General features: G+C 38.1%; 1 long non-coding RNA gene across 1 annotated transcript in view; it reads right to left on the bottom strand.

Moving 5' to 3' along the window:
• LOC115803645 (uncharacterized) overlaps positions 1-24,748 on the bottom strand; it is a 66,790-nt gene that overhangs the window by 7,695 nt on the left and 34,347 nt on the right. The window contains exon 3 of the long non-coding RNA XR_016392170.1: positions 1-24,748. This exon is cut by the window's left edge and continues 7,695 nt beyond it. This is a non-coding gene — a long non-coding RNA (uncharacterized LOC115803645).

Raw genomic sequence — 24,748 nt, 5'->3', positions numbered from 1 at the left:
AGTTTAAAAGAACAAGAAATAGGAGCAAAAAAAAGGAATTAAACAAACAAAATTAAGTACTTAAAAAACTAAAATTAATGTAATATTTAAATAATGAGAAGTAGAGATAAAGTAAATAAATTATATCTATCTTATTTGCAGTTAAAAGTTGGATTAGTTTTCTAATTCTGCATAACAAATTATTATGAGTTTATCAGCATAAAACAAAACAAATTTATCATCTCACAGTTTTCTGTGGGTCAATGTCCAGGTTAGCTGGATCTTCTGCTCAGGATCTCACCAAGCTGAAATCAAGTTGTCAGCCAAGGCTGCAGTCACACCTGAGGCTTGTAGTTCTCTTCCAAGCTCTTTAATTGTTGGCAGAATTCATCACCTTGTAGTTATATGACTGAAGTCCCTGATTTCGTGCTGCTGTCAGGAAGGGATCACCCTCCAGAACTGGAAGCCACCCTCAGGTCCTAGCCATATGGCTCTCTTTTCTCAAAATATGGCAGCTTTCTCTTCAAGGCTGTAGGAGTACCTTTTTTGGAAAGGCCCAACCCCTCTACTAAGGGCTCATCTGAATAGGTCAGGTCCACCCAAGATAATCTCCATTGCATTAACTAAAAGTCAATTGATTAATAACCTAATTATTAGAGTTATGGCCCATAATAGTCACAGGTCTCACCAACCCTCAAAGAGAGAAGATTACATAGGGCATGCACACCACAAGGAGGGAATGAATCTTAGTGGCCATCTTATTAGACTTCCAAATAGCACACAGTCATGATCTAAAGTAGGTAAATAAAAAATCAGAGGAACAGGGCTTCCCTGGTGGTGCAGTGGTTGAGAGTCCGCCTGCCGATGCAGGGGACACGGGTTCATGCCGCGGAGCGTCTGGGCCCATGAGCCATGGCCACTGAGCCTGCGCGTCCAGAGCCTGTGCTCTGCAACAGGAGAGGCCACAACAGTGAGAGGCCCGCGTACCGCAAAAAAAAAAAAAAAAAAAATCAGAGGAACAAGCATACTATTCGAACTTAAATGTAGACTTTTAACAACCAAAACATAGAATTAAACACATATTGGTTTTGAGGAATGGACCTGGGCAGGGAGAGAGACTGTTACTTTTCATCATATGTTTTTATGTACTCTTTCAGTGTTACTTTATATTACACAAGAAATTATGTTACAGTAGAAAAATTAGAAACCACAGACAGGGGTGGTGGAAAACTCTCACCTTCACAGGCTCACTTTATCTTCTCTTAAGTGTTCAAGTTACTTTGAATTGATTCTTTGGACTTATTCTCTTCTTTCTCTACCTACTCTCCCTGGATGATTTCACCCATTCCTGTGGCTTCAACTATCTTCTATATGCTGTTGGTTCTTGAATATATATTTAAAGCCCTGACCTCTCTTTTGAGTTCCACGCACGTCTTTAATTCTTCCTACATATCTCCAACTACTTAACTAACCAACATCTCAAACCTAGTAAGTCCAAATTTTAATTTATTATTTGCTACCACCATACCTTCTCCTTCTTTTATTTCCTATATCAGTTGATAACATAACTATTCACTCAGTCTCTCAAACTATAAATTTTGGAATCATCTGTCACACCTGCCTATCATTCATGGTCACCAAGTCCTCTTGGGTATAAGCAGACTAGTTCCACATCCAACACTATCTCACCATCACCACTGCCACACCATGCCCAAGTCTCATTTCTTTTAACTGATTTCCATCTACCAACCTTCCACCTACTAATCTATCCTCCAAACTCCTAAGGATCATCTTCCTAAAAAACAAATGTCATTACACCACTCCCTGCTTGAAAACTCTCCTTCTCGCCAGTTTCCTTAGGGATAAGCCCAACCCAAATCTCATCCTCATCTCCATTTGCTTCTCATCCCTCCTGTTACTCCTTCTCATCTCTCTGCCAAGCAAACACAGTCTATCTTCCAGCCATACTGAATTTCTCACTGTTTGATAAATATGCTGTGTTCCTTTATAATTACTGAATTTTACACACGCAGTCCTCTCTTCCTAAAATGTTCTAGCCTCATACCCATCCACTCTTTTTTTTTTTTTTTTTTTTGCGGTATGTGGGCCTCTCACTGCTGTGGCCTCTCCCGTTGCAGAGCACAGGTTCCGGACGCCCAGGCTCAGAGGCCATGGCTTACGGGCACAGCCGCTCCGCGGCATGTGGGATCTTCCCGGACCGGGGCACGAACCCGCGTCCCCTGCATCGGCAGGCAGACTCTAAACCACTGCGCCACCAGGGAAGCCCTCCTACCTCCTATTCACTTTTAAAGATCCAATTCAAATGTTGCTTTCTCTAGCAGAGGCTTCCTCATCTCCTCACAAAGAGTTCATTCCTTTTCCTCACAACATATAGTTCTTCTGCATTTTTCATTACCATCTCACTTATTATCTTCCCCATTCAAGGGCATTTTCAGGAGGGAATCTCTCTATTATTTGTATCTATATCATTAGTACCAAACACAATTCCTGGTGCATACTACATGCTCAATAAATGTTTTATAAAACAAGATTAACTTGCACATATATGGCCACTTGACTTATGAAAAACGCAAAATTATAACGCATATCTATACGGAAAAGTGAATTTTGTCCTTACCTCACACCATATGCAAACATTTATTCCAGATAAATTATAAAGATAAATGTGATTTTAAAATAAAGCTTCTAGGGACCTCCCTGGCGGTCCAGTGGATGGGACTTTGCCTTCCAACGCAGGGGTTGTGTGTTTGATTCTTGGTCGGGGAGATAAGGTTCCACATGCCTCATGGTCAAAAAACCAAAACATAAAAAAGCCAGAAGCAATATTGTAACAAACTCAATAAAGACTTTAAAAATGGTCCACATCAAAAAGTAATAACTTAAAAAAAATAAAGCTTCTAGAAGATAAATTTGGAAAATATCTTTATGACTTATGACCTCAGAGCAGGCAAAGATATCTTAAGCAGGACACAAATGTGCTAATCATAAAAGAAAAGATTGATAAGTTAAACTACATTGAAATAAAGAACTTCTGGCCATTAAAAGACACAACTAAAAAAACAAAAAGGCAAGTCACAGAATGGAAAAGATATTGGCAATGCATCCATTCAACAAAGAACTTGCACCAACTACAAATAAATTTTTCTAAAAATAAAAAACAGACAACCCAATAGAAAAAATATGGACAAATGACTCACAAAAGAATATATCTAAATAACCTATATGGATATAAAGATGTAGTCAGTTTCATTAGTCATCAGAAAAATGCAAATCAAACTGACAAATGAGATATCAAAACCTACTCATCAGATTGGCTAAAATTAAAAAGACTGACAGTATCAAATGCTGATGAGATTGTGGAACAACAGGAATGCTCATGCACTACTGGTGACAGTTTAAAATGGTACAAACTCTATATAACTATTTGACAGTCTCTACTAAAATCATATACACTACACCCCTTGACCCAGCAGTTCCACTTCTAGGTATATACCCACAGATATCCTTACATATGAATACCAAAGAGAATTAACAAGAATGTTCACAGAAGCACTATTTGTAATAGCCCCAAATGGAAACAACATAAATGTCATTCATCAATAAAATAAATTGTGGTATATTTATCAAATAGAAATTACACACTAACAAAAATGAAAGAACTACCACTATATGCAAAAACATTGGTAAAGTCACAAAATGTTGAACAAAAGAAGCTAGACACAAAAGAGGACATACTACATGATTCTACTTACATAAGCTTCAAGAAACAGGTAAAACTTCCCTGTGGCAACAGAAGTCAGAGTTGGGTGTAATGGTTGGGAGGGGGCACAAGGCAGACCTCTTAGACCTCTAGTCATATTATATTCCTATCTGGGTACTGTTTACATGGGTTTGCTGATTTTGTGAAAATTCATCAAGTTGCACATTTATGATTTTTGCAGTCTCCTCTATGCATGTTATACTTCAATAAAAAGTTTACTTAAAAAATTAACTTGCACTGCTCTTACATTCTGCAGCATTAATGACTGCTGGTTGGACTGTAATTTCTATAATCAATAAGGAAGTGAATAGCATGTTACCATGTTATTATTTCCTAGAGTCAGTTTCTGAACTGAGATCATTATCCCAGCATGTTAAATCATTTAAAAGCATTATAAAAGCCTATTACAATTGAATATCCACTTAACCTGTAAATTCTTCTTTTTATTATTATTATTTATTTATTTTTGGCTGTGTTGGGTCTTCATTGCTGCGCACGGGCTTTCTCTAGGTGCGGTGAGCAGGGGCTACTCTTCGTTGCAGTGTGTGGGCTCCTCATTGCAGTGGCTTCTCTTGTTGTGGAGCACAGGCTCTAGGTGCTCTGGTTTCAGTAGTTGTGGCACGCGGGCTCAATAGTTGTAGCTCACGGGCTCTAGAGCGCAGGCTCAGTAGCTGTGGTGCACAGGCTCAGTAGTTGTGGTGCACGGGTTTAGTTGCTCCACAGCATGTGGGATTTTCCCAGGGAACACAGGGCTGGAACCTGTGTTCCCTGCACTGGCAGGTGGATTCTTAACCACTGCGCCACCAGGGAAGTCCCAACCTGTTAATTTTTCAAAGAACAGAAGTTTGAAGAGCATAATTTCACAATGTGTTTACAGTTAATTGGCTAATAACATTTAAGCAGAGCATCAAAGGGTTAAACTAAGTCATTCTGCCCATTTCTAAGAGGTTCCACTAGGAAGATTTCAAATGAAAACTCTGTTATTGTCAAAAAATCAGGCTATTCCTTATCTTCCTTTAGAAGTCTGTGTTAGGTTATTATGGTAGGCTGACAATGGTTCCCCAAATATATCAGGTTGTAAATCCAGGAACTTGTAAATGTTACCTTATAAGCAAAAAGGTCTTCACAGATGTGATAAAGTTAAGGGTCTTGAGATGGAGAGATCATCCTCAATTAATTAGGTGGACCTTAAATGTAATTATATGTATATTTAGAAGAAGGAGATTTAACTACATGTAGAAGAAAAAGTGATATAAAGACAGAGCAGAGAGAGATTTAAAGATGCTGGTTTTTAAAGATTGGAGTGATGTGGCCAGAAGCCAAGGAATGCTGGCAACCACCAAAAGCTAGAGAGGCAAGGAATGCATTCTCCCCTAGAGCCTCCAGAGGGAATGTCACCCTGCCAACACCTTGATTTCAGCGTAGTGATAAAGGTTCTGTACTTCTGGCCTCCAGAAGTGTAAGAGAGTAAATTTCTGATGTTTCAAGACACCAAGCTTGTGGTAATTTGTTATAGCAGTTACAGGAAAACAATACAGGTGCTAAATATCAACACTGAAAATTGTATAATATCTCTAAAAATAATACCCTTTTTTCAAACTTGTATGTTTATTTTCCCAATTGATATTATGGATTGTGGCATTTTATAGGACACAGAAGTATTCACAGAAAGTAGAAAGATAAAACAAATACTAGAACATAATTTATATGGTTCATCATGGGGACCTTAAAAAATACAAGTTTGTGGGCTTCCCTGGTGGCGCAGTGCTTGGGAGTCCGCCTGCCAATGCAGGGGACGCGGTTCGTTCCCCGGTCCGGGAGGACCCCACGTGCCGCGGAGCGGCTGGGCCCGTGGGCCATGGCCGCTGGGCCTGTGCGTCCGGAGACTGTGCTCCACAGCGGGAGAGGCCACGGCAGTGAGAGGCCCGCGTACTGCAAAAAAAAAAAAAAAAAAATACAAGTTTGTGATTTTCTACTCTCAAGTTATCTTTCGTCTGCTAAGGGCTGGACTTTAATATTCACTAGTTCTTAAAACTTCAAGTGGTGTTAAAAATGGAATGTAGGCCTTCTAACTCAAAAACTCAAATAAAGAGTATAAAAAGCATTTATTTTATTCATTAAGGATTATTTAAAATGAAAATATATAGGGACATATTGAGATTTCAGAGGGTTCTCAAATAAAACCTAAGTGCCTTATGGTAGGTAATTCATTAATCCACTTATCCTCAGTGAATGCTTGAGCTAATTTTAGCATATTGTATTCTCAATGAATATGTCCCAATTCACCCAAAAGGTTAATAGTTTATGCAATGCATTCTTATCAGGTACAGATACACAAAGCAATGTGCTAGTTGCTGATGTTGGGAGGTGGAGGAGTGAGCCACAGAAAGCAAAAACTTTTCAGTGCTGATTTCTGCTGTATGGGACCTGCAGCAATAAGATACAGACCTACAGAAAGATAAAATGAACACAGATAGCTATATTACAAGATTGTTTCTCTAAGTGTTATATGAGAGTTATAGGTAAAAAGTTAGAGTTCAGAAAAAGGAGAAATTTCCATAGAACTAGGGTGGGAAGAGGGCGAAGGCAATGAAAATAGTCCACGGAGAAGGTGGACCTTGAATTATCTAATGTGCCGATTACCTAATTATCTAATGAACAGTCCAGGTGATGAAGTATCATGTGTCCAAGTTACTGTACAGAGATGACTTTGGCTGGTGTTTACAACTGATTGGAAACAACTCAGTAAAAGTCAGGCTAGGGAGGTTGGACTTGTCTATAAGCCATGAAAACCCACAAGAAATTCTAAAGCAAAGGAGTGATAAGATTGAGAAATTAATCAAGCAAGGTATAATAGGAAATGGGGCTAGGGAGAGAAGATGGGCAAAAGTGAATCAGGTTTTAGCTCTGCTACTTGCACTAATCTCGGGCAAATTACTTGTCTTCCTGTATCTCAGACTCTATTTCTGTAAATGAAGTTAACTGAAATGACCTCATAAGATTGCTGTGAGGGTCAAAAATAAATAAGGAACATAATAATATTACAGAACTTTTAAAACAGGATAAGTAAAAGGTATAAAATACAAAGTATGCACTTACATTCATAATCCAGGCAAGATTTAAGGAGGGCCTGAAGAATCAACTGGGAATCTGAATCAAAAAACAGATACCAGAGATATTTCAGTGGTAGACCTGACAGACTCAGCAATTGATATAATGGGGATGGAGATGCAGGGAACAAGGACCAAGAGATTTTAACTTTAGATGACAACAACAATGAGAACATAAAAAGAAGAGTAGGTTTATGGCTCACTAGATCTCTCCTTGACTCAACAAGTAATCATTATGTGCAGGTACCATTCTAAGTTCTGGGACTGCTGCAGAAATAAAGTAGACAAAGAGCTGCCACACAGAGCTTGTATTCTATGGAGGGACACAGGTAATTAAAGATAAATAAACACATGGTATGTCAGTATATTAATCATGTTTTTTATTATCTGTATTTCATGATATTTTGACAACTCCTTTTATGAGACTCCTGCAATCTGGTATACTATCTCCCAGGCCTAAATCACCCCAGGACCAGGTACCAGACAACTAGGAACCACCCTTATATCTCAGAGCCTGCAGAAATTACTCAAACTAAACTTGTTCAGCTACTTACTCTGCCTTTCCCAATCCTTCCCCCAAGAACCACAATAAAGGCCCTGGCCCATGCTTTCCCCTCACTCCTTCTGCATCCTGACCTACCCCTGTGCTTCCCCATCTGGTCCTGCATGGCATGGCATGCCTCCTCCTCTTGCAAACTATAACAAACTATCTTTTCAATGGCAATCATCTTTTATCATCTATTAACCAAAAGAATACCCTATCATGGCAGTTAACTGAGGTTTTACTTCACATAGATTAATTTTTAGAGTACTAAATGGCTTTTGTCATGTCCTCCAACATACCAGAATGGTATTATACTTGGAAGTAATTCTCTAATATGTTTCACTATATTTTTTCCACTATAGTTATTTTCATAATAATTGAAATGTATATGAATAATTGAACATTTTACAATTTACAATAATCTTCTTCCCCAAAGTATCTCTTTTCTCTCATCTATACTGCCTATCTAAAAAGAGGATTCATATAATATAATATTTCATATTTTTCAAGCATATAATATAGTTCAATAAATATTAACATGTTATTAATATTTTATAATCAAAATAAACCTCTACATGAATTTCCACACTTACAGTTATTTCAAAATGCCATTTAAGACAAACAGTACCATTATTCAAAAACTTCATGTTGGTATAAATATTGGAAACATTGGAAATTTAAAAAAATTTTAAACCTTGAGATTATACACATTAAAGAGGTTTTACATGTTGCTATTTTTGGCTATCTAAAACTAACTAAAATTACTTTCACCAGCGTGTTTTGAAGAATCTTACTCATTGCTGCAGATTCCCTAAGTAAGGTAAATATAACTATTAATGTCAAAAGATAGGCAATATATAGATACAAAGTATCATAATCCAAATAAACCAACATAAATGTCTCCAGAAAAGATCTGTGATAATTTTGACTTGAAAGCTTATTTATTATCAATTGTTTAGAACGACTCATAGTTATTTGTTATAAGATGCACTTGAATCCGTAATGAAGCCACAATTATTTAAAGCCTCAAGTTGGCAAATCAGTTATCCCATAATGAATGGCAAGTGATATCAGTTGTAAATGTGCATCACAAGGATCATGTACCATTTTAGTAGAAATAGTGAAAAAAAACCCTGAACAGCATTTTATTACCATGCTAATGCAACACAAGTTTGTGGCAACTATATAGGATCCAGAAAATAATGTCTAAATACCCAAGAAGTACATTTAGAATCTCTATGAACACTAATGTCTTCAAACAACTGTTTACATTACACTAAACCAGCAGTACTCAAACTTTTTGGTCTCAGGATCCCTTTAAACATTATGGAGGGCTCCAAAGAGCTTTTGTTTATGTGGGTTCAGTCAATCGTTTATTACCATATAATAAGTTAAAACTGAGAAAATATTTAAATATGTATTTACTTATTTAGTAAAAAATTTTTTAAAAATCATAATAAACTCACCACATATTAATATCAGAGCAACTATACTATCATGTGCTGTAGCCTCTGGAAGAAAAAGGGGGAAATAAAAGTCTGAGTATTATTATGGAAACAGTTTTGACGTTGCAGACTCCCTGAAGAAGAGAACTGCTTTGAGAACTGCTGCTCTAAATCTTTCATTTTTCAGTAGGAAAAGTTGAATTTGTCTACTAGGTCACAAGAAAATGCAGTTTTCAGAAGGGAGAACTAACAGTAACCAAGCCAGTTCTTAGAGTTTTAAGAAACAGCCTAAGCCCAATGACTAAGATAAGGGCTATAACTTCCAGCTTTACACAGAGTTCAAGTTCAGAGCCTGAGCCAACAACAGCATAGCCTGGATACACTCATAGACAGGAGTAATGTTTGTGAAATGCAAATGGTCATCAGCAGTTAGTTTACTGTGACAATGCTCTTAGTTAAAAAAAATCAACTTAATGATTTCTTTATGACTGCTGAATCCATTAGAGTTAATTACATATCAATATTGCAGTTAACTGATAAAAGTCATAAACTGTGCTTCTGTTCATCTTGTGTTGTCTAAAACACCTTCTGTGTGCTAAAATTCCTAAGGATAGATAAATAAGTCCTTGAGCTGGATCTGGCAAAATAGCTAATGAAGAACATTTGTACAATATAGTGCATGTGTGAGTAGCAAATGTTTATATTTATTTGGCATATATAAACATGCATGTATATTCACAAATTTCCTAGTCTCCTTAATTTACCATATTAATTTCCTTTTTTAAGCAAAAACAAAATATGAACATTGTTCTACAACTCAATGAATTCCAAGACAAAATTACAAAGATTTTAATTTTTTGATGTTTATATAGTAGACATTTTGTTTGTCCACTATTAGTACCTTAAATGATCCTGATTGTTACAATCTGGCTTCAAACTGATTAAAAGCCAACAGAATATACAGTGGAAAAAAGACAATCTCTTCAGCAAGTGGTGTTGGGAAAGTCAGACAGCCACATGTAAATCAATGAAGTTAGAACAAACCCTCATACCATACCAAAAATAAACTCAAAATGGCTTAAAGACTTAAATTAAGACATGACACCATAAAACTCCTAGAAAAGAACATAGGCAAAACATTCCCTGACACAAATCGTACCAATGTTTTCTTAGGTCAGTCTCCCAAGGCAATAGAAATAAAAGCAAAAACAAACAAATGGGACCTAATTAAACTTATAAGCTTTTGTACAGCAAAGGAAACCATAAACAAAATGAAAAGACAACCTATGGACTGGGAGAAAATATTTGCAAATGATGCAACCAACAAGGGCCTAATATCCAAAATATACAAACAGCTCATACAACTCAACCACAAAAAAACCCAAACAATCCGATTATAAGCTACCTACATCTCTTCTCTTCATTGTCAAATTACTCAAAAGGATATCCTTGAGGGGTAGGAAGCAATATCTTAAGAATGAAGTATATGACAAATAACTGGTGAGCACAAAGAAATAATCACTGTGATGCCACCAAATGAAATGCCCGTGAGCCACTGAGCTGCACATTGGTCCCTCCTCTTCCTGGGGCTACCTGCTTCTCCGGATGTGAAGGAAGACCAAGGTTCAGAGAAAGCACCCCCAGAAATGATGTGTGCTCAGGGGATGTGATTCAACACACTCAAACTGTATACACCAGTTGACAGCAACCTCAGTTCACTTTCCCTTTACTACCAGGTAGCTAAAGGCCTTAACAAAGATTACAAGCTATATGCTTCCAGGCCTCCAACTCAAAACCAGCTCTATTTCTAGGAGTACAACTGAGAAAGTACCAGGTTAGAGTAGGAAGTCAAGTCAAGGAGAGTACACCCATAATTCTCTAGGTAAGCAGTCCTCTATAGATGAATAATAAACAGAAAGACTTGAATACAGGGCCTGTGCAAAACTATTACAAAATGAACTAAATAATTCTGTGTATGGTATAATACAGGGACCCAGTTCATTCTTCTGCATGTGGATATCTGGTACTCCCAACATTTACTGAAGAGACTATCCTTTCCCCATTGCATATTCTTGCCTCCTTTGTCAAAAATTAACTGACCTTATATACATGGGTTTATTTCTGTACTTGTTGTTCTGTTCCATTGATCTACATGTCTGTTTTTATACCAATACCATACTGTTTTGATTACTAGAGATTTGTAATATAGTTTGAAGTTAGGAAGTGTGATGCCTCCAGCTTTGTTCTTCTTACTCAAGATTGATTTCACTTTTGGGGGACTTTTATGGTTCAATACAAATTTTAGGATTGTTTGTTCTATTTCTATGAAAAATGCCGTTGGAATTTTGATAGAGATGACATTGAATGGACATTTCAACAATATTAATTCTTTTAATCCATGACCATGGAATATCTTTCCATTTATTTGTGTCTTCATTTCTATTATCAATGTCTTATAGTTTTCAGTGTACAGATCTCTCACCTCCTTGGTTATATTTGTTCCTAAGTATTTTATTGTTTTTGATGCAATTACAAATGAGATTGTCAACTTCTCTTTCTGATAGTTCACTGTTAATGTATAAAAAAGCAACTAATTTTTGTATATTGATTTTGTAACCTGAAAATTTACTGAATTTTTATTAGTCCTAACAGTTTTATAGTGGAGTCCTTATGGTTTTCTATATATAATATCATGTCATCTGCAAAAAGAGACTTTTATTTATTCCATTTTATTTGGATTATTTTATTTATTTTTCTTGTCTAATTGTTCTGGCTACAACTTATGGTACTATGCTGAGTAAAAGTGACAAAAGTGGCATCTTTGCCTTGTTCCTAATGTTAGAGGTAGTTTTTAGCCTTTCACCATTAAGTATGATGTTAGCTGTAGGCTAGGTGTCTTGGAAACCCATCCCTCATGGGGGAGTCAAAAGTTGGGGTGCTAGATGTGCAGTCCAAACTCTGTTCCTCAGAGAGAAGCTGGGAGTTGGAGTTCCCTCTCAATAGTATGACACTGCTGGGGGCGGAGTTTACGGTGAGTGTGTGTCTCAGCCTTTCCTACCCATTTTGTATTTTCTCATATGCCTGATACGTAGGAGTTGCTTAGCTAGTTTCTCGATTTTTTTCAGAGGGAATTTCTTAGAATGCAGCTACACACTTGTTGCATCCATGGGAGGAAGAATGTTTGGAGCCTCCTATGTTGCCATCTTGATAAACTCTCCAAATGTTAGCTATTTCTAGAAGACACTGAAATGGCTCACTCAGTACATGTTTTAACTCCTTCTTCTAATATTCTGAAGCTAAACAGCTGAAAACTATTTCTCAATCCCTTTGTACCTCGGGTTCTAGGTTTTATTCAAGTTCCTATGATCAGATGTTAATCTCGACTTTGGTATTCACTTTTGTTGGTGTGGCTTGGAACAGCAGTGGCACACTCTGGGACAGCAGCTGTAACAGCAGCTTCCTAAATTGGCAGACTATTTTCTGCTCGTAGCAGAGGCTCAGGAGCTGATAGTTTTGGTGGTGTCTTTCTGATACTATAGTATCCTGCTTGGGGTAAAAGCAACAAACCCTTGCCAGCCAGTGTGAGTTGGGAACCATTCCTGGAAGCTCAACCTAGAATCTGTGAGCCATTTAATATTCCATGATAAATCTCTTTGTGCTTAAACCCGTTAGAGTGAGTTTTATTCTCCAAAACTGAAGACAGGACAAAATACTACTATTATTTCTTCTGGAGAAAATTTCCATCTGTGAACAAAAAGATCTGTGACCAAGATAGCAATTGAGAGACAGATTTCACTCTGCATATTTGACTTTAAGTCAGTGAAGCGGGAACCAACTCAAAAACAAAGTATGGCAATTACAAGATATTGAATATAGTTCCCTGTGCTATAGTAGGTCCTCGTTGTCTATCTACTTTATATATAATAGTGTGTATCTGTTAATCCCAAGCTCCTGATTTATCCCTCCCCGCCCCTTTTCCCTTTGGTAACCATAAATTTGTTTTCTATGTCTGTGGGTCTGTTTCTGTTTTGTAAATAAGTTCATTTGTATCATTTTTTTAGATTCCACATATAAGTGATATTCAGTATCTTGTAATAACCTATAATGGAAAATAATCTGAAAAATAGTACCTATATTTACATAAATATATATTAAACTGAATTACTTTGCTGTATACCAGAAACTAACACAACATTGCTAATCAACTATATAACTATATTTCGATTAAAAAAAAAAAAAGAATGACAAGCAATGGTTTGTAATGGGCCTCAGTGGACATTTGGGTTGTTGGAATTTGGATGCAGCATTTAAAAAGATATCCGAGGGCTTCCCTGGTGGCGCGGTGGTTGAGAGTCCGCCTGCCGATGCAGGCGACACGGATTCGTGCCCCGGTCCGGGAGGATCCCACATGCCGCGGAGCGGCTGGGCCCGTGAGCCATGGCCGCTGAGCCTACGCGTCCGGAGCCTGTGCTCTGCAATGGGAGAGGCCACGGCAGTGAGAGGCCCGCGTACCGCAAAAAAAAAAAAAAAAGATATCCGAATTTCTTGACTATAACTTAGTTTAATAAAATAACATGCCACTGTTTTGCTATATATTTCTTTCTGTAAGCATGTATCAGGACTCTTCCATACAAACACCTTCAAGAAGCAGTAACTACTCATCTGCATGAACCTACAGGCCCTGGGAAGGCCAAGCACTGGATGTGAACTCCAACAGGAAGCATAAAAGAACTCAGAATCTAGGTCTCCTGGAACCTCAGTGCTGTTCTGTCTGAATTTAGCTATCATTCTTTCTTTACCTCTGGGCCCTTGAGAAGCTCTATAACTTTACCCTATACCTTTAACCCTACTTCAAGTACTGCCTGATGAACAGCTGAGAAGGATGTGTGACACTCTCCATGGCTTTGACTTCTATAGTCCCATGACTATTTTTAGGTACACAAACAATAGCCGTAAAATAGACCTAGTAAATTTTTGTAGCAGATAGTATGGCAACAAGAAATATTTATTGAGTGCCAAAGGTATAAAGCATTCCAGGTAGTTGAGATACAGATCAAAAAGTAGACCTAGTTCCTGCTCTTAATTCACAGGCACTGACCATTTTGCTTGAGTGTTTCTGCTTACTTGTAAAGTCACTGAGCTCAAACTGAAACAATAGCAAAAAGCACAAATGCAGACCTTAATCTGTGTTTCTGTACTTATAAATAAAACTCACTTAAAATCCCTTATACTATAATAAGTAATTTCTCACCAATAGTGTACTCAGACCTGGAAATGTCTAGAATTTAACCATTTTACACTCCGTGTGGAAAAACTAACAAACAAATAAATCCTCTATGTAAATTTTCTGTATCTTGATAGGGGTTTAGATAACCCAGGCTTTTGCATTGCTCAAAACTTATCTAATGGTATGCTTAAGATCTGAATATCACTGTTACATAAATTTTACCTCAAAAAAAAAAAAACCTGAAAATAAATATTAAACTCTAGTTAGTTACATGCATGCTAAAATGTCTAGGAGTGAAATGTACTTATGCCTGCAACTTAGTTTGAAATGCATCAAAAAATTAGATGGACAGAAGGCAAATATAACAAAATGTTAACAATCATAGACTCTAGGTGATAGATTCAATAATTTTTCCAAATATTCTTTATATTGAATATTTCCATAATAAAATATTTAGGGGAAAAAATGGCCCCCTATAGCAGAGCAATCACCAATTTCCTAATTGGCCCTAATTCTGGGACCACATTGACTTGCACAGATAAAGAACCCTACGGAAAGAAAAAATCAAGAGCAAATAATGCAAATATGATAGATCATGGAAGAAACTAGGCACATTTTCTAGGCACATGGAAGATGGAGAGAGGTGCAGAGGACCCTAACAAGCTCACTTAATATCACCCTGCTAAAGAAAAACCTGCAAACACTAGCTGAAAACCATGATCACAGGTGGTGGTTTTTTTTTAATATCTGCAGGGCATGTTTTTTAAAGTATTTTTATTACACTGAAAACAGAAAAATTGTTCTGTTTTCTGTTTCAAGGTAATAAACTGCTACTACTGCCTTCAAGGAAGGCGGGAATCACACAGAGTGAAGGGCCCTCTACCGTAGAGCACCTTAGTGGGTTTGGAGGTGGGAGACCAGGAGAGAGAAAAAGGGAGAAGGAGAATAGGAGGCAGGGAGAGGGGACAGGGAAATTGGGAGGAGATGGAGAGAGGGGGAGAGGGAGAGAAGGAGAATTTGAAGTTCCAGGGCCAAGAAGGGGAAAAGAGGAGTCAACAGATAAAGAAGGGCTGAAACAAAAGACTTCTGTGAAATTCCATGATGGTGGGTGGCCAAAGGACATTCTGAGACCTGGGAAGATGATTCATTTGTGCTTGTTTGCATTGCTGCTGTGTAAACTCTGCTGTTATCCTTTCCCCAAATCTTCACTAAAGTCTCTTAAATTCATGAATATTTTATGCAGATTGGCTTTTAGTGGACATCAGGCAGGGAGCTCAGTTTTGTTTCTGGGTCAATGTAGTGCAGAAGTCTTGAAAAGGGCTTCAGACTCCCACAGGCCTTTGAATGAGAGACGTCCAAGTCCATTTTATGGAGATCTCTGGGGCTCAGAATGAATGGGAAGGGGGGATTGGGGAGTTCGGACATTGGCTTATTCAAGGAAAAGCTGGCCTGCCAAGAAAAAAATTGTCAAACTCACTTTTTCTCATCCATTTTTAACCCAGAACACCCTCATTACCAGATTTGGAAATTCTGGAAAGTCATTTTCAGCTTTTGGCGATCATTCTTTTTTTATGGGATAATATTGCCACCTGCTGGTATTTGAAAAAAATACCTTTATAATATTAAGTTTTAAACTTGAAATTGTTTGGAAACCTTAGAGACTCATTGGCAAATGTTTCCTTTGTGCCAGAATACAAACTTGTATAGATGAAGTTCTTTGGCCTCAAAGACTTCACGTTATCTAATGTCAAACTTAACAAAAACACTTTCTTACCTTTCAAGATTCAGTCACCATTTCATCAGTAAAACCATTCTTGACAGCAGGTTCCCATACTTCTGAGGCAGAAATTGACTACTCCCTCCCTTGGGCCCTAGTCCATCCTGTATATATTTCTTTCTTAGCACATACAATATACTACAGTACTTGGTTTATTACAATACCTGTCTCCTATAACCAGACCATAAACTCCCTAAAATTCAGGGACTGTATCTTTCGTGCATTTATATTCCCAGCACCTGGAACAGAACCTACATATTGTAGCAAGTATATGGCAAATGAATAAATGAATGACAGTCAAAAAGCATAGGCAAAGCAAATATCACTACATATAAACTTTTATTAATTCAAAATAATTTTAAATAAATATTTTGGCTCCAGATATGCACATTATATACTTCCTTATATATGTGCTATCTTTTACCTCATGCAAAAACCCCACATTTTACAAAATTCATATATATGAAATCAGTAGAAGAATAAATATGAAGTTACCTCAGCAGGTAATTTTCCCATCAGCATATAATCCATAAATTCTTCACTTTCATAGGGTAATCTAAAACAAGATACTGATGGACTCTCTTGTCAATTAAGAGGACCAACTAAGAGGCAACATTCAGAGTAAATAAATTTTATTTATTTGATAATGAGTCAGCATTGTTGAGGTACAAAGGAATCTGAAAGTTGCATTATTTGAATTATCCATATTAGTTACATAACCCAGGATCACAAACATGGGTTTGAGATCTATTGAGATCCTCATATGAATTCTGTGGAACTCCAGGGCACCCAAGTCTCCTATCTGAGTTTGAACGAGAACTAAAGAGCTCTCTCCTTCAGAACTCTTTGGAAAGGCACTTCCAGGGAGCATGGCTGCTTACTCTCAGTCAAGAAAGGGTCAAAGAATGTGCAAAAGAAGTGTGGTGGGTAGAGGACCAATTTTCACAGGGTTCTGTACACATGCACTCTTAGCAGATAATCTGGACACCTATTTCACTAAGCAAAATCTGATGGAAATTCCTTCATGTTCTCCCCATTTGCCTCAGATCTTCTATTTTCCATTCATTCCTCTTTCCTTCTTGCCTTCCATTCTAAGGTTGATCTCATCCTTTCCCAGTTAAGTTCTGAAACCTTAATTTATAAACCGTCTCTTTCTTCCGTCTTCCTCCTCTTTCCCTCCACTAGTTCCTCCCTACATATCAAAACACCATTTTGATGTGTTTTGGGCCTCTTTAACTTCACTGAAAAGATTACAAAGTCTCTTAACTGATTTTCCTGGGAACAGTGCATAAGGATAGGCCTGTGGGAGTGGACATAAAATACGAGAATCTTTGTATCACATATTGATACCCATCAGAAGACACTCCACCACGGAAGAGGCACTAAATAAGTATACAGAATACTAACCAGCTGACATCATCCAGCTTGTCATTGACCCCCTTAGTGCTGGCATAATGGACATAGTAGCCATGGTGGCATGGACAGAGACTATGCATGGGCCCAATAGTATGGCTCCCTCTCACCAAGGTTGATCTAGCTAACTGCTACAACAGATCATCCAATCTGCTAGTAACAGAGGCCAAAGCTGAACCCCCAATATGGCACATTACCTCCAAGAGATCATCAGACAGTGTAAACTGATTACATTGGACCCTTTCCACTCTGGAAGGGGCATCAATTCACCTTGACCAGAATCAGCACATATTACAGGTATGGATTTGCCTTTCCTGACCATGAGGTAGTAACCAGCACCTGAGACCTACCAATGTTTCTGGTTCACTTTATATCCTGCTTAACTTTGCTACAGACCAAGGGATCTTCTTTATAGAGAACGAGATATGAGCACAGACCATTGGGTCCACTGGTCGTACCACATACCGCAACATTCAGAAGCTGCCAGTCTGAGAGAGCAATGGAAGAGCATTCTGAAGGCATGGTTGAGGAGATGATACCATGTGAAGATACGACACCCTCCTCCAGGATGCAGTTATACCCTAAATCAGTAACAATTATGGTATGACATCTGTAATAAGTAACATACATGCAAGAAACAAAGGGGAGGAAGCAGGAATGGCCTCATCATTCCCAGTGACCCACTTTGAAATTTATATTTCCCTTCCCTGCAATGCTAGGTTCTATGAACCTAAAGGTCTTGTTCTTACCAAGGGACATAGCCCATTAAACTTTAAGTTACAACTGCTACCTGGTCACTTCAAGTACCTTGGGCCAAGAAACCAGAGGGCAAGGAAAGGAGTCACCAATCTGGAAGAAGTAATTGACCTTGGTCATCAGAAAGAGGTAAGACTTCTGTCACACAAATGCAGGAAAGAGTATTTTTTATCACCCAGATGACAAACATGTTAGTCATATGAAGGGTATATATGGAAGGTATCTATCTCTTCATACTCCTTTGCCCAATTTTGACAACAAACGGACAAATACAACAGCCATAGCTGGACCATCTCAGGTCCAGAGCTCACAATGCAGAAGATGAACTGCATCACAGGTGAACTTTCCCCTCTTCCAATCCTGCTTTGTTCACTCCCTTACAGGTGTTTTTCCAAAATGTACTCCCCAGTAAATCATCTGTGCGCACTCTGCCCTTTTGACAGGTCCCCATTCATCATGGCACATTTCCTTACTTTCTGTCATGTTAAAACAATGCAGGCTCACCTATTTTTCCTGCCCTACAATCAGCCATTTCTAAAGAATTAGAAGTGATATACTACAAGAGAAATTGGTAAATCTAGGTAAAAGTCTTTCAAATTTTTATTTTGAAAATTTTCAAGCTGAAAGGTAGAGAAAAAAGAATACTTCTTTAGAACTTACAGTAAGCATTTTCCAACAATTGGAAACAGCTTCATTAACCACTGAAATTGGACCATGTGTATACTGACAGCTTCATTGCTTACCACTGTTTCCTCTTTTATCTTCCCCTATCCTACAGTCACTGTTCAAACACTTTTGTTGGTTAGTATACCTTCTCAAGACTTCTCTAATCTCTGACTCCTCAAACATCTGCAAATCTCTCTCTCCTTGACAGATGACTGATAGCTTAGCCTAGTACAGGATTCATGGGGTGTAGTTCTCTCACTAGTCCATTGACATTATCCTACCATCTTCTAGTCTCCAAACTTGGATGCAGGAAATTCAATCTCAGTCTGATTTTTTTTCCTTCACAAATAACTTGTTTTTTCTATCTGGAACCCAGAAAGATTTTATTGTTTTCCCTGGATTTTGAAAATTTTATAGGGATATGCCTATTATCAGTTGTTCTCATCAATGCTAACTGAAACTTGGGTCAGGGTGAGGGAATGGGGTATCCTTCAAGATGCAGGCTTAGGTCTTTCTTCTAATATGAGTTCTTGTTATTTTCTCTCTCCGTTTTTTTTTAACCTTGTAGAACTCCTCCTTATACATCTCCTGGATCTATTAAGTCTCTGTTGTCTTTCGTTATTCCACTTTATTTTTAATTTAGGTTTGGGGGGGTTATTTTTGGCAAAATCTCACATGTACATCATTTAAAACTTTATAAGACTTGTTATGAAAAACATCAGGCCCCACATATTTCAAATTTCTCACCCTGGGAGGCAACTGCTTCAACTCTTCCTGTTGGTTTTTGATATTTACTCCCAATCTCTAAATAACATTCTTACAGTCTTACGTTCTTCCTTTCAGTTATAGGCATTACTATCTACTGATAATATCTATTACAAAAGATGAGAATTTAGCTCTCTTTCACATATAACCACCATTCTCACCACACACAAACACACACACATGCATGCACACACACACACACAAACACTTGGGTTCCCTTGTTCTTCCAAAATCTTATAAAGTTATGATAGATCAATATCCATTTTTTTCCTAGTCTCTCTCCTCCATACTACCCCGCTAGCCAGCCCTTCTAAAAGCCTCTGGTATCAATACCACAGGATCATACTACAGGATCCATATCTATTGCTTAGATTAATATCCAATGTTTATGTTGACCATGTAAATACTATGATAGCTGAATCATGTTTTCTATGATTATTTTCCCTAATTAAGAATTATTTTTTCCATTTTTTACTTTTCTATGCTTTTAACATTAATTTTTCCCCCCATATTCCCCAGAGCTTGTATAAATCTCTTCTCAATAGACTCAGACCCATTAGGTATTTTATTAATTTCATCTTTTTTTTTTTTACATCTTTATTGGAGTATAATTGCTTTACAATGGTGTGTTAGTTTCTGCTTTATAACAAAGTGAATCAGTTATACATATACATATGTTCCCATATCTCTTCCCTCTTGCGTCTCCCTCCCTCCCACCCTCCCTATCCCACCCTTCCAGGCGGTCACAGAGCTGATCTCCCTGTGCTATGCGGCTGCTTCCCACTAGCTATCTACCTTTCATTTGGTAGTGTATATATGTCCATGCCTCTCTCTCGCTTTGAATTTCATCTTCTTGAAGAAGTCTCTCCTTGAGCCTTCTGACCTGTTCGAAGCTAGATTGATTCATTTTAGGCCTGCTGTACAGCTGTCATTTGGTGTGTCTCTTCACCAACACTCAGTAAATTCCTTTGCCTCTCTTTTGTGTTGGATCCTGTTCCCTCAATTTTGTTTACACCTTCCTTGATTTATACACCATTATTTTGATGATGAACAGGCTCCAATAATGTCGGTAGAAATGGTGTGTGGAAAATGAATCTTTAACCAAATGTCTTTGTTATAATTTATCTCTCTGTATGTATTTGTTCTTAGTTTTCAGATATTTCTTCCTCTTGAGTTTTCCAATGCACTAATTCAGGCAGATCTCCAGAGTGACTCTCCTTAAATTCATCTTCTGAAGTTTTATTTCAGTGATTTTTTTCTGTTTATACGTATGATGGTTAATTTTATGTGTAAACTTGATTGGCCATGGGGTACTCACATTAAACATTATTTCTGGGATGTCTATGACGGTATTTCTGGATGAGATTAGCATTTGAATTGGTGGACTCACTGGATTGCCTTCCCCAGTGTGGAAGGGCATCATCCAATCTGTTGAGGGCCTAAACAGAACAAAAGGTGGAGGAAGGAGGAATTTGCTCGTTTTTTCTAGCTTCACTGTTTGAGCTGAGACATCTCATCTCATCTTCTGCCCTTGAAGTGGAATTTACATCACTGGCTCCTCTGGTTCTCAGGCATTCAAACTCTGACTGGATTACACCACTGGCCTTCTTAGGTCTCCAGCTTGCAGATGGCAGATTGTGGGATTCTCAGCCTCCAGATGTTATGTTTCTCTGAAGAACCTTGACTGCTACAGATTTGGGTACTGAGAGTGGGATGCTGCCATAACAAATAACTTAAAAAGTTGAAGTGACTTTGCAACTGGTTATTGATAGCAGCTGGAAGGGTTTAGAGGTACATGATAGAAATATGAGCATTAATGGTAATTATGGTGAGAGTTCAGAAAGAAAAGAGGAGAACTGGAGAGAAAACCTCAATCTTCTTAGAATATTTAAGTAATCCTGAGCAGAATGTTGGTAGAAATATGGACCATAAAGGCCGTTATGATGAGGTCTCAGGTGGAAATGAGGAACATGTTATTGGAAACTGGAGAAAAGGTGATCCTTATTATAAAGTGGCAAAGAACTTGACTGAATTGAGTTCATGTTCTGGTGTTCTGTGGAATGTAGAACTTGCAAGCAACAAAATTGGATATTTAGCTGAGGAGACCCCTATGCAAAGTATTGAAGGAGTGGCCTGGTTCCTCTGGACTGCTTATGGTAAAATGTGAGAAGAGAGAAATGATTTGAAGATGGAACTGTTAAGCAAAAAAGAACTAGAACTTAAAGATTTGGAAAATTCTCAGCCTATCTATATTGCAAAATAAGAAAGCATTCCTGGAAAAGAATACTAAAGGTACAGTAAAGTGACTGTTTGATAAGAAGATTAATATGGGTATAAACCACAGCCCTCAATAACCATCTCAACAGAAGCCAGATGTTATTCTTCAAGACAAGAAAAGAATAACACCACTCCCCTTCTCCCCCTACTTCCAAGGCACTTCAGATATTATCAGGGCTGCCACTGCCATCACAGGTCCAGGGTAGGGGTAAGCAGAATGGTTTCAAAGGGTGAGGCCCCCTCTCTGGTTCAGATAGGCCAGCATGCCCCTGCCCAGTGCATTAGTAGCAGGACCCTGACAGAGAGCTGCAGCATGGGCAGGGCCACTACACAGAGCCATGGTGTGGGCAGCATACCACCAAGCCATGATGGTGACATCGCCACCCCAGTGAGTCTGGAAGGCAAAGCATCAGGCCAAAGAAAATTATTCTCAAGCCTTAAGGTTTAATAGAATTTGCTGCATTAGGTTTTGTACTTACTTGGAAACTGTCACTCCTTTCTTTTTTTCGACTTCCCCCTTTTGGAATGGGAATGTCTATCCTTTACCTGTCCCACCACTGTATTTTGGAAGCACATAACTTGTTTGCTTTCACAGGTTCATAGCTGGAGAAGAATTCTGCCCCTGAATAAATCATACCTCAGTCTCACTCATAATCTGGTTTAGATGATATTTACAGAGACTTCGAACTTCAAACTTTAGAGATGATGATGAAAATGAGTTAAAACTTTTGGAGCTGTTGGAATGGATGGATGTATTTTGCATGTGAGAAGAATATGAGTTTTGGAAGGTCAGGGGCAGGATGTTATAGACTGTATGTTTGTGCTCCTCCAAAATTCATATGTTGAAATCCTAAATCCCAATGTGATGGTATTGGGAGGTGAGGCCTTTGAGAGTGAGGATGGAGCCCTAATGAATGGGATTAGTGCCCTTATAAAAGATATCCCAGAGAGCTCTCTTGCCCCTTCTGCCATGTGAGGACACAGCAAGAAGACAGCCTTCTGTGAACCGGGAAGCAAGTTCTCATCAGACAGGTGCCTTGCTCTTGGACTTTCCAGCCTCCAAACTACAAGAAATAAGTTTTTGTTGTTTAAGCTACCCACCCAGCCTATGATATTTTTATTAAAGCAGCCTGAACTAAGACAGTATGGAATCTTACTTCACTCAGTGAGACAATTTACACTTTAATTTGCTCACAGATTTATAAAAATTTCCACAAAGCAAACCATAAGAAATATTTAAAAGTAAATATATTATAACTCACAGTCACTGATAATTCAATAATATAAGAAGTAATTTTTAAATGGTTTGAAATATCTTAATGATTTGAAAATTAACTCCTGATCAATGAGAAAAATCATACTCTAGAAATTAATGAAAAGGTAAATACATAAAAATTTATGGAACACAGAAAAAGCCATAATTAGATAAAAATTTATGTCCCTAAATCCTTTCATTATGAAGACAAATGAATAAAAGTCAAGAAACATTATGTTTATCCTAAGTTTTGGGTTGTTTTTTTTTTAAAAAAGCACAAAATTAACTGAAAGAAAATTTGAGGAGTGAATGGATAAAAATAACAGATATAATCTACCTATAATCTATACCAGATACAGGAAAATAGTAGAAGAATTGATAAATAATTCCAAAAGCTGTTGTTTTAAAGACTAACAAGATACAAACAGACACACACACACACACACACACACACAACGCTTTACGATCCTGCTTAAAAATGTAAGACAAAACAAATATTAGCAAGACTAGGAATAGAAGAAATGTATGATTTCCTAGAAAATACAAATAAACCAAAGTAAACCAAGTAAAAAACCCAAACTGACTACTTACCAAAGAAGGGATTGGAAAGTTGACTATTACTTTAGATAATAAGACAAACAAAAAACCTTTCAATTTGAGTCCACCTAACTGTTAAGGAACAAATAATTACACTATTATTTAAACTATTCCATACAAAACAAAAAGATAAAATGTGTCTCATTTCATGAAGGCAGCATAACTTTATTACCAAAACTTAATTAAAAAATAAACCCGGGCTTCCCTGGTGGCGCAGCGGTTGAGAGTCTGCCTACCGATGCAGGGGACACGGGTTCGTGCCCCAGTCCGGGAAGATCCCACATGCCACAGAGCGGCTGGGCCCGTGAGCCATGGCCGCTGAGCCTGCACGTCCGGAGCCTGTGCTCTGCAACGGGAGAGGCCACAACAGTGAGAGGCCCGCGTACCACACACACACACAAAAAATACAAAATAAAAAAATAAATAAACCCCAAACTATAAACCATTCTAATTACTTCAGTTACTAAGACTATATTTAAAAAATACCCTAAATCTTATTGACCTAAAGCAACAATATTTTTTTGTTCATGAACCTGCAATTTGGACAGGGCTTGGACAGGACTGCTCATCTCTGCTCCACTCAGCAACAGCTGGAAGGGCTCAAAGGCTGGGGACTGCAATTATATAAAGCCTCATTCACTAGTCTGGTGGTTGATGCTGTCAGATGAGAATCTGGTGCCAGAAAACCTACACATGGCTTCAATATGTGGCCTAGGCTTCCTCACGCCACAGTGGGTGGCTAGATTCTAAAGGTAAGCATCCTGAGAGAGGCAGGCAGAAGCAGTACCATCTTTTAGAACCTAGCCTTGGAAGTCATACAGTATCACTTCCCCCAATTCTACTAATCCGTGCAAAGTCCAGCCCAAGTTCAAGGACAGGGGAAGTAAACTCAGTCTCTTGACGGGAAGTGGCAAGTTTCTAAAACAGCATGTGGGACCAAAAATATTGCTGAGACCAGTCATCAAAAATATAACATACCACAGTCCACCTTCTGGCCACAGCAGTTCACATCCCTCCTACATGCAAAATATACTCATTCCCTCCCACCGATACCCATAACATCAGGCTGAGGTTTGAGGTCCAGGTATTGATGAACTTCTTGAGTATAGTGCCTTAAATATAGCCCCTTGAGAAGAGTTCCTCTTGATCTGAAGAG

Source organism: Delphinapterus leucas, chromosome 2 (genome assembly GCF_059928025.1).
Source record: "Delphinapterus leucas isolate spDelLeu-1000000601 "Yukka" chromosome 2, BTC_Dleu_Yukka2, whole genome shotgun sequence".
Taxonomy (NCBI): Eukaryota; Metazoa; Chordata; class Mammalia; order Artiodactyla; family Monodontidae; genus Delphinapterus; species Delphinapterus leucas.
This window is presented reverse-complemented; position numbering and strand designations above follow the sequence as displayed.